Genomic DNA, 8592 nt, shown 5'->3' with positions numbered 1-8592 from the left:
TTTTGGAGTATATCCCATTGTTGGTTTAGCTAATTAGTCATGGGTCTCATATGTTATGGAATCACATTCATAGTGTGAACTATTGGTTATTAAACAAGTTATGTTCTTGTGAGTAGTAAAGCGTGACTGATGTTTTGAGAATAACAATCTTTAATCAGTAATATTTTCTAAAAATATGGGTCTAATTTCTGCAAAGGGGTCCATATTGTGTTATCGATATTTTGGTTTTACAACTTTGGAGCCTTCATCTATGACATCCTTCCCTAAAGCCTAAAGGTGCTACTTGTGATCTCCTTTAACAAGACAAATAATACATACTTACCACCGCCAGATGCTTCACCAACACAACCACCACCCACCAACGATGCAGTGTACATGTGTGTATTGTACATCTGAAATACAACTAGAGCCTTCTGCAACTCAAATTTCACCATCACAACCATTGTGCTCCCCCTCTGCAACTGCGAGTAGGTGAACATTATCATTCCCATTACATGAAACAATGGGACCACTATCAGAAATATGCTTCTTCCTTCATCCTTAATTTCCCGATCTAAAGTATCGATTACGCTTCTGCGAGTCAATATAACTCCCTTGCTCAATCTAGTTGTGCCGGCATAATACAAGATCGTCATGAAGTCGTTTCGGGACACGGACGGAAATGTTACAGCTTAGTGATGTTATTTCTTATTTAAATTTGAATAGTTATTTTAGGCAAATTGAATCCCTTGACCTTATGTTAAGGTACAAGCCATGATGAACAATTTAGGTCTAGAATCGTTGATTTGGTGAGAGAGTTTCTTGACGGAGTAGATTAGATTTGCAGCAGTGACGATGGTGCCAATGAAGGTAACGAAGAAGGCGGCTATGTAGAAGGGAACAAAATTAGGGGCAAAGATGAGGGTTAGGTCGTTTTTAGAGACGCTGAAGATGTGGTGTTGTGCATGAGCCAAACTAGAAATTTGTTGTTTCATGAGCTGGGAAAACGTGATAATGTTGTTTGTATAGACTCTGTATCATATACCATATTTTAGAACGGTATCACCCTAATAATCTATGCTAATGTTATGAATTGTGTTTAAAAGGAAGTTCTTACTTGTCAGTTGATATTAGGTTGTGTAGCGATTAAACGCCAACTACAGAATTTGTGGCATCTCAACCCTGAGCGTTTATTCTAAAAGCTCTAATACAAAAAAAAAACTAGCATTGCAAGAGAAGAACTGACAAAGTTTTTGGATGGAGTGAATATGATTCTTTAAAGCTACATGATGTTCATGAATACACTAGTATTTTGTGTAGTAAACTTTAAGCAAAACCGAAAAATGGAGGTAAACTTTTAATTTGATGTCTTTGTGTTCATGTGAGAAGAACATATTGAGGGTGATGCCCTCATTTCAAGTTTTGTTGTAATTTATCGTATTAGTTGAAACTAGATTTTCATGTTTCTTATGAATTATTGGTTGTTGTTTGTTCAGTTTACCTTTAAATCAATGAAATCAATTACCAACTTGTTGAATTGTTTGTCTAACGCCCTGCTTGCGGTGCACGCATATAATGTATATATATGTGTGAACCCTCGGGTGGGCAAAAGTAAAATTGCACTAATTTTGACGTTATTTTACTAATCTCATGAAAATAACGTTAAAAGTGGTGGAAGCTTAATCATGCATCATGTGGTGGCGTTGATAGCCGAAAGACAAGGGCACATGCACCAATCAGCCGGTGTCCCGATGATTGAGTGCTATGTGCCTTATGTCAAAGGCTTGATGCAAAACTACTATCGAGCCGGGGGTTTCACCGGAAGCAGCCTCTCTATCCCTATGGGATAGAGGTAAGGCTGTCTACATCTTACCCTCCTCAGACCCTACCATAGCATTGCTATTGGTGGGATATACTGAGTACGATGATGATGATGATGATGATGATGATTGAATTGTTTGTCTAAATCCTTGACTTGAGTTCTCACTTCCCAATGAGCTGATTGAAGAGTCAATGTCTTGATGAGAACCGCTGAACCACTTATAAGCTTATGGGCCTCGTAATTCTGCTTGTAGCCTGAGTTATGCTTGATCTTTTTAAGTTTGGTCCCTTTCGACATTGTTATCCCCTATCAAGTTTATCCATATAAGAGTTTGCTAACTAACTCTAGGATTAGTTCCTCGTCAGGTTTAGGCGGCCCGCCTTAAGATCGAATCGCCAAACCACTTATGATCCCTAACACGGATCATCAAAATAGTTAGACGGTCTATCTAACCAACTTTTGGGCCATCACTTTTTGCCCTCAACTTCAACTTTGGATTAATTACCATTTAGTCCATTGCCTTCTTAATATAATGAAAGTCTGAAATTTATCATACCGTATATTTCTACCTTTCTTTGTACTGGGTATTACACCTTGGCCCTTTAACTTTTTAAAATTAACATTTTTGGCATGAAATTTTGGCGTGTGCCACATGAAGCCACTAAGAAGATGCCGATGTTGGAATTTGATATGAAGGAGTTGTGAGAGGCTAGGATGATTTTGGGGATGGAAGTCCAAAAGGATAGAAATCTAAGACAATTGAAGCTTTCATAGTGTTCATATACGAAAATCATGAACCCGTCACTGGACATTATAAACACTAGTAAACATAAAGTTCATATAACCTTTCAAAACACTAACCTGACGATTCAACAAACTTACAATAGAATACAATAAGTGTAAGGTGCAAGCAAGTACTCGATAAATTAGTGACATTTTCCCTCACCTATACTTAATTATACACGCACAGAATGGAAATGAACTCCTTTATGATTTCATTACATGGATAGATTTTGCAAACGCAGATAGGTATAATGAGATAATAATAAGTTTCAGAGTTTAGATTGAACTCTCTGTCTAAGCTCCCTCCTCAAAATCTTTCCTGCTGGGGATTTTGGAATAATGTCAACAAATGCTACCTTTCTTATTCTTTTAAATGGTGCAACCTGAGAAAACAAAAGCATATTTCACATTATATTATGTATTTCTTATTGTTATCATAATAAATTAGATTCAGTAATGATTCTCATCAATACATACAAAGAGGGTTCTAGACAGAACATATCATTCATTTTTTCAATCTTGAATATTTTTTAAAATAAGATAACATGGTTGGAAGACAATATGACACACAAACATATACAGGAATAGGTTATTGTAAAATGACATTATTTTTTAGAAATTGTAAGAACAATTGTGGACCATTAAATAAGGGGATTCAAGGGTTGAGATTAAAAGTAATCAAAAAAACCCAATAGTGTTTTTTTTTATATTCCGTTTTGAGAATTATAAGGGCAAAATCATCCATAGTGTATTATAAATAACATGTAACCGTCATTTCTTTAGTCAAATCACGATAGGTATATCCGATAATGATGGCTATTTTGTAGGCTTTTTTGAATTTATTTGAAAATACTATTTATTAAATCTAGCAAACATAAACGGAGAAAACCCTCAAAATTGTCGTCGACATTGTGTTTAATTAGTGCTCGTTAAAAAGGCAACTGATCTTTTTAAGCAAGTAACGCATTGAAATGAGTCAATAAAAAATCTATGAAATTGTCAAACTATAATATTATTAACTACGAAATTATGAAATGAATAGGAGAATAAAAAATTCTATTTTTTGAAATAATATATATAGTTTATGTATATGCATATACCCTATATAAAGTATTTGTGATTTTAAAAAGACTATAATTGTCAATAAACATGTAATATGAACGTAGAAACTATATGGCCATAACTATCATGCTATTTGCGAAAATAATAGTGTTTAATGATTATGAACGTGCATGACTATGAAGCCATGATATTATTAAACGAATTCATGGTGTTAGCATTTCAATAAAATTGTCCGTTAGTTATGAATTGTTCTCTTGATGAGCATGCATTTTTTTTTAATTCACGTCCAAATTTTTTGTTTGTAGGAAGTAGGGGTGCAAATGAGCCGAGATGCTTGCGAGCTACTCGAGATCGGCTCGTTAAAAAGCTCGTTCGAGCCGAGCCTTATCGATCCCGAGCCTGAGCTCAAGCCTAAAAATAAGCTCGTTTAATAAACGAGCCTGAGCCCGAGCTTTACTTATCGAGCTCGAGCCGGCTCGCGAGCCTAAACGAGTCTGCCATTTGTATAATGTTTTTTAAATATTTATTTAATAATTATTAATTAATAAATATAATGTTATGAAAAAATAAATAAAAATAACTAAATAATATATATTCTTTTATACATAAAATTATAATAGAAAAAAATATATAAAATAATTATAATTATATAAAAAAATAATTTATAAATTGTAAACGAGCCGAACCCGAGCCGAGGTCGAGCTTCAAAATCCATTCACGAGCCCAGCTCGAGCTTTGAAAATACAGCTTGAGCTCTGTGTAAGTTAAACGAGCCGAGCTCAAGCCTAGTCGAGCTCGGGCTCGGCTCGGCTCGTTTGCACCCCTAGTAGGAAGTTAGCGATTATTGGTATTTTTAAAAATAATTAAATTAAATTATAAAATTACCTTACTACCCTTAAAATGTAATGTTAGTGTAATATCATATGCCATTTATTTGTTGGTTATATATATTTTGATTTTGATGATAAAATAAGTATTTAAAACAGTTCTTGTACCTGTTTGGCAATAAATTCTTGAACTTGTTCACCAGTCAGTGAGCTTCCAGGTTTACGTACAACATATGCCATTGGGATTTCACCTGCTTCCTTATCATTGTATCTACAAAATTAAACAAATGTTTTAACTTTCATGTATTAACGGGTTTAGCAAAAGTATGATTTTAAAGTCTATTTTTGGGATGTTTAAAGCTAGGAAAACTGAATGAAATATGAAATATAATTGAATGTTACACTTTTTTTTTCTTTTTTTTTTACCAGTTTTAGCAATTAGCATCTTACTACAATAAATGCTATACTCTTTACCAGTGTATTTTAAGTTTTTAACTGAATTTACAAGTAAAAATGTTCATTTCTTCAATTTTTATTTAAGAATAATTATTAAATGGCCATATCAAACAAGTGGCAAATAAAAATACACTAAAATGATAAATCATGTATCATGCCAGCAAATTTTTTTATAGACAATAAAATTGACCTGCTAATAATAAAATATAACTTTTCGTATTTAATTAAGTGATAAAGCAAAAACATGATCCATTACTCACGGGATGACTGCAGCATCCATAATTTCAGGGTGACTCATCAGCAGCCCTTCAAGCTCTGCAGGTGCAACCTGTCAACAAGTTGGTTGTTAGAGGTGACAATTTTGACCGATTTATATTCTAAAAAGTCAAATTTGGGATGCATTATATTCTATAAAGTCAAACATGTTTATAGGTCAACTTGTATTAAAAATGACTCGTTTTAACCTGAACGTTTTTTTGACCCGTGTAAGAATGAAATTACCTGATAGCCTTTATACTTGATAAGTTCTTTCAAACGATCAACAATATAAATTCGTCCTTCTTCATCAAAATAACCAAGATCACCCGTGTGCAACCAACCCTCTTTGTCTACCGTCTGTTCTGTGGCTTGTTTGTTATTGAAATATTCTGTATAAAAGAAATAGACGTGTTAATCACAATATTCATAGCACGAACAAAATATATTTACCAACGACAAACAAAAAAAACCGATCACTTGCCTTTCATGAAATTGGGGCCACGAGCCCATATTTCACCCAACTTGTTAGGGGGAAGAGGTTTTAATGTTTCGATATCTATAATTTTAGCTTCCGTTCCCGAACAAAGTGTTCCTGATGAACCCGAATGGTGAGAACCGACCCTTGGATCCTCCATTGATGCAATTCCACCGGTTTCAGTCATTCCATAACCCTACAAAAGATTTCAAGTTATCATTGATACGATTAATAACTTCTAGGGACTATTTTATTATAAATGAGCAATGTTGTTGAAGTTATTGGCAAACTGGCAAAACCGAACCGTTTTAGTCTGTTTGACCGGTCCATAGACCCATGACCATCCAACCAGGATGATTTGTTTTTTTTTTTTCTAAATTCGTCAAAACCGGACCGTGACCGGATATCAGTTATCACATAACTATAACTCACTTGTAATATATATGCTTGAGGGAAAAGTTTGGAGCCTTCTTCCATAATATCCTTCCCTAGAGGCGCTGCGGCAGTCACGATCTGCACCAACGACGATGTATCATACTTCTTCGTCACCCCCGAATGCTTCACCAAGGCCAACACGACCGGAGGCGCAGTGTACAAATGCGTAACCCGATACCTCTGAATCGCATCCAGCGCCTTCTGCAGCTCAAATCTCACCATCACAACAAGCATTGCAACTGCGTGTACCCGAACGATATCATTCCCATCACATGAAACAACGGGACCACTATTATAAACACACTCCTCCCTTCATTGTAAAGCTCTTGATCCGAAGTCGCCAATAACGCGGTAGCAATTATGCTTCGGTGAGTCAACACCACGCCTTTACTCAGTCCGGTTGTCCCGGAGGAGTACAGGATCGTTGCCACGTCGTCTTGGGACACAGACGGAGATATTAGGGCTTTGTGACGTGATTTATCGATTATATCTGAATAGTTGTTTAAGTATAGGCAGATTGAATCCTTTGACCTTAGGGTACAACTGGTCAACGGTGATGATGAGTTTAGGTTAACAATCGTTGATTTGGTGCGAGAGTTCGTTGACGGTGTAAACTGGATTAGCAGTGGAGACGTTGAACGTGTGGTGTAGTGCATGGGCGAGTTCTGAGATTTGTTGTTTGAGCTGGGAGAAGGTGATGGTTTTGTGGGAGTAGGGGTCGATTAAGGCGGGTGACTCGGAGTGAGCGTCGAGGTTGCGGAAGAGGTACTCGACGATGGAGGTGTTTGGCGAGTGTGGGAGGCTGACCGCTGCCCGCGGGGAGGTGTAGATTCCGGTTGAAGGGTTGTAGAGTTGTGGTTTGGCCATTGTTTGATTAGAGAAATGGATGCGGATGAAATTAGTGTAGTTTGATTTGGTCCTTTAAGACAACTACTAATAACGTATAAATATATTTAGGGTTTTGACTTTTTTTCTTGTGTTTGGGTTTGGATTTTTTGATGTTTGTTGACAAGGAAAATTGTTATAAAAGAATGGAAGAAAACGGAGACTTTGGTCAAATACAGGATCAAAAATCATAATTCACTTATGAAAATTAGTATTTAGTTTATATAAATGATTATTAATATAAATTGAATAAATATTATAAACTTTTATAAAGTAAATGCTCCATTTGTTAATTATTTGTTCATTTAATAAGCCGAATAAAACAAAATGTCTACTTTCAACTTTCATATTAATTTTCAAGGTTCTATGTTGTTCCATTAAAAAGTAAAACTAATATATCCTTGGTATTTATGAGCATTGGTGGACATAGCTTGTTAGTACGGATGAGAAAACAATTTTATGTGTAAGTTAAGTTTTATAACTAAAAACGTGTGAGACTACATGTTTTCGAATGATTTAACACATATAAGGAAGATGACGGTTGCAGTTAACACAAATAGTTACCTTAATCTAGTCCAAAAATGCCTTAAGTTGTAAAAATGTGGCCCTCCTTGAGTAAAGGGTTGAAAGCTCTCCGTAGGAAAAATGTGTAGATTAATGAGTATAATTAAATAGTATTTTAGTTAAATGTTTTTAAAAAAGAGTTAACCATGTCTAAATGTTGGTTACTCGTTTTTGATATTAGTAGATTGTATTTAAATCTATTTCAATGCACATTTTCTAATATTTATGTATTTGGTACCCTCATATCTATCGGATCCAATGTATGATTATGTGGGGCTAAGGACTTGTAGCTTTCTTCATGACCGGCACACAAAAAGTTCGTAGTTTTACTCCATATTAAGAGCTAGTTACTATTTCTTTAGCCTAATTAGAACCCTCCACATCGAACATAGCTTCAGTGCTCATGTTAGTTTCAAATATCAAGACTTGTATTTTTCTTATTTACATTTAAGATCATTGGGTGTTGTAGCGGTAGCAAGGCATAGAGATGGTGATGTGGATGCTTAGTAACATGGAGACACCACCCCACCATGCAATATCGATGTAGCAAGGTGATGTGCGACAACAGCTTGCTAAGCATACCACTTGAAATCATGTCTTATGTACAACTTGTTCATTGTTCAGCTTCAACTCAATGTACAACCTAAATGACTGAAGGATACGAGGAATACAAAAGATAATCATCTTCATAGTTTATAGAAAATATGATGTGCTGATTTGGAAAAAAAGATGGTGTTAAAGATGTTACTATGTCAGACTAACTTTGCATAATCTTTCCATTGTGTATCTTTTCATTTAAAAAATCTAAACAGTTATTTATATGTACTATTTTAACCAACCATCTTTTACCAAGTCAGTGTTTGAATTGGGACCAAATAAGAAGAAAAAAAAAGGTCTAAATAGTCTGTAAATAATAAAATAAAAAAGCTGACGTACATATTACCTCCCTTTCTAGAAGCGGTTGGAACGAAGCTTCCGAGTAATTAATTGTATGAAATTAAAGTATCATATGGTCTGAGGAGGGTAAGATGTAGACAACATTACCT

General features: G+C 35.1%; 1 pseudogene across 1 annotated transcript; it reads right to left on the bottom strand.

The window, feature by feature from the left end:
* Positions 1-2483: 2483 nt before the first annotated feature.
* LOC143545364 (putative CoA ligase CCL7) lies at positions 2484-7012 on the bottom strand (annotated as a pseudogene). Its single transcript, XR_013137416.1, has 6 exons — positions 6095-7012; positions 5669-5858; positions 5431-5576; positions 5190-5257; positions 4642-4744; positions 2484-2967 (listed from the first exon to the last, which is right to left on the bottom strand). The product of XR_013137416.1 is annotated as a putative CoA ligase CCL7 (transcript).
* Between the last annotated feature and the right edge of the window lie 1580 nt (positions 7013-8592).

This window comes from Bidens hawaiensis, unplaced genomic scaffold (genome assembly GCF_021521415.1).
Source record: "Bidens hawaiensis isolate Kalapana, Puna unplaced genomic scaffold, B.hawaiensis_p1.1 tig00013942_1, whole genome shotgun sequence".
NCBI lineage: Eukaryota > Viridiplantae > Streptophyta > Magnoliopsida > Asterales > Asteraceae > Bidens > Bidens hawaiensis.
The sequence above is the reverse complement of the archived record's forward strand: the minus strand, read 5'-3'. Positions and strand labels throughout refer to the sequence as shown.